The following is a 2,547-nucleotide window of genomic DNA, read 5'->3' on the forward strand; positions in this document are numbered from 1 at the left end:
ATCTCTGGTTACCCAACCATATGTCTTATAGAGCAAACAGGAAAAATGCAGAAAGAAGACAGATATTTACAAATTGAATCAACTTACTTACAAACATATTATTTAAAATATCTGTAAAGTTGCCTCAAGGCAAAATAATCAGATTAAACAATTGGCTTTTAACCACAACATGTTAAGCAAATCATGGAGCTACCAGGATGATGGCTTCAGGTTGCCACCCAGGTACTATCACATACAGATGGGGGAAAAAAAAAAAAAAAACAGCCACCAATAGGAAGGAATTTGGGTGCTCAATTTGTCAGCACATATACTAAAATTGAAATGATACTGAGTAAATTAGCATGTCCTCTACACAAGGATCACATAAAACTTTGTGAAGCATTACATCTTTTGGGGATTGGATAGTTACTGTTTAATGGGTATGAAGTTTCAGTTTTGCAAGATGAGAAAGTTCTAGAGGTGGATGTTGGTCATGGCTGCACAACAATATGAATGTGTACTTACTGCCTCTGAACTTATACATTTAACAGTTCAAATGGTAAATGTTATGATACTGTGCAAGGTGTCAGAATTGAAATGGAGTAGCTTGTGCCAAACTCTAACAAAATAAATAAATAAAGCCTGGAGGTTGAGAAGGGAGAACTCTCATATACACATGACTGTGAAAAAAAAATCTATTACAAAGACCCTGAAGGGCTCTTACGCATGTATGCCTACAACAAGAACGTTTGCCAAGGACTTTATAAACTGCAGTTTGCATCATGAGTCACAAGGACAGCTAGCTGGATGCACGAGAATACTTGTGTGACACACTGTCTCCACTAATGAACTGACATCAACTCCTGCAATAAGCCCCTGTGCCCAGTGTTCTCTGTTTTAAAACAAATTACATGTACTTTTTTCTTTTGCCTTTAAAAGCTTCCCCTTGCCTTGTCCCTCTGGATATACTTATGATCCTCATAGCCCTTATAGCCTAGATTTGCAAATCCTCTGCACATTCGTGAATAAACTCATTACCTTTAGGGAATCTCTGTGTTTCTTAGGTTGACAATACATATTTTTTACCACAATAATACAATTTTTAAAAAGGATTTGGGAAATATGAAAATGATTCAATTCTTCCCAAAATGACTTTTCTAACTTAATTCCATGTTTATGAAATTTTTGTTTTCATGATTTATTTCCTTGAGTTAAAAAAAAAAATCTAGCTTGCTCTTTTTTAGTTAAACATATTTTGAGACAATTACAGATTCATATGCAGCTGTGAGAAATAATATGGAGAGATCTCATGTACACATTAACCAATTTCCCCAGTAATAACAACTTGGAAAACCATTGTACAATACTACCACCCACTACACTAAAATCTATAGTCAAAATACGGAACATTTTCATCACATGAGGATCCTTCATTCACCTTTTTATTCCCATAGTCATTTCCCTCTTAGTCCTGCCCTCTGCTTAACCCCTGACAGTCACCAATCTCTTCTCCATCTCTATAATTTTGTCATTTCAAGAATATCATATAAGTATAATCATATAGTATGGAAACTTTTGGGATTGTCTTCTTTATTATTCAGCATGATTATCTGGAAATTCATCCAGGCTGTTGTGTGTATCAATATTTGGTTTCTTTTTATTGCAGAGTAGTATTCCATGATATGGATGTATCACAGTTGGTTTAACTGTTCACTTATTGAAGAATATATGCATAGTTTCCAAATTTGGAGCTATTATGAATAAAGCTGCTATAAATATTCATGTACAGGTGTTTGTGTAAGCTACATTTTTGTTTTTTCTAGAATAAATGCCCTGGAATGCACTTGCTGAGTCATATGGTAGTTGTATATTTAGTTTTATAAGACATTGACAAACTGTTTTGCAGAGTAACTGTACCTTTCACATTCCAAGCAGCAATGAATGGGAGATACATTTGTGTGCATTCTTATCAGCATTCAATGTTGTTCCTTCTTCAATTAATTACTTTGTTAGGCATTCTGATAAACAGGTAGTGATATCTCATTGAGGTTTTAATTGCCATTTCCCTAATGGCTAATAATGTTGAGCATCTTTTCATACGCCATTGTATATTTTAATGACATTTCTCTGCATTTAATTTGACCATTTTCTAATTAGATTTTTGTAATTTTGTTTAGCTTTGAGAGTTCTTAATATAGTCTAGATATTGTTAGACATGTTGGATATTTTGTTTACATACATTTTTTATTTTTATTTTATTTTATTTTTTTTTTTTTTGAGACGGAGTCTCGCTCTGTCGCCCAAACTGGAGTGCAGTGGCCGGATCTCAGCTCACTGCAAGCTCCCCCTTTCGGGTTCACGCCATTCTCCTGCCTCAGCCTCCCGAGTAGCTGGGACTATAGGCGCCCGCCACCTCACCCGGCTAGTTTTTTGTATTTTTTAGTAGAGATGGGGTTTCACCGGGTTAGCCAGGATGATCTCAATCTCCTGACCTTGTGATCCGCCAGTCTCGGCCTCTCAAAGTGCTGGGATTACAGGCTTGAGCCACCGCGCCCGGCCGTGTTTACA

General features: G+C 36.1%; 1 non-coding gene across 1 annotated transcript; it reads left to right on the top strand.

Annotated features, from left to right (window-relative positions):
• Positions 1-286: 286 nt before the first annotated feature.
• On the top strand, positions 287-393 carry LOC111552005. Its single transcript, XR_002734525.1, has one exon. It is a non-coding gene; the product is annotated as a U6 spliceosomal RNA (small nuclear RNA).
• Positions 394-2,547: the final 2,154 nt, after the last annotated feature.

The sequence above is a fragment of the Piliocolobus tephrosceles genome, chromosome 9 (genome assembly GCF_002776525.5).
Source record: "Piliocolobus tephrosceles isolate RC106 chromosome 9, ASM277652v3, whole genome shotgun sequence".
NCBI lineage: Eukaryota > Metazoa > Chordata > Mammalia > Primates > Cercopithecidae > Piliocolobus > Piliocolobus tephrosceles.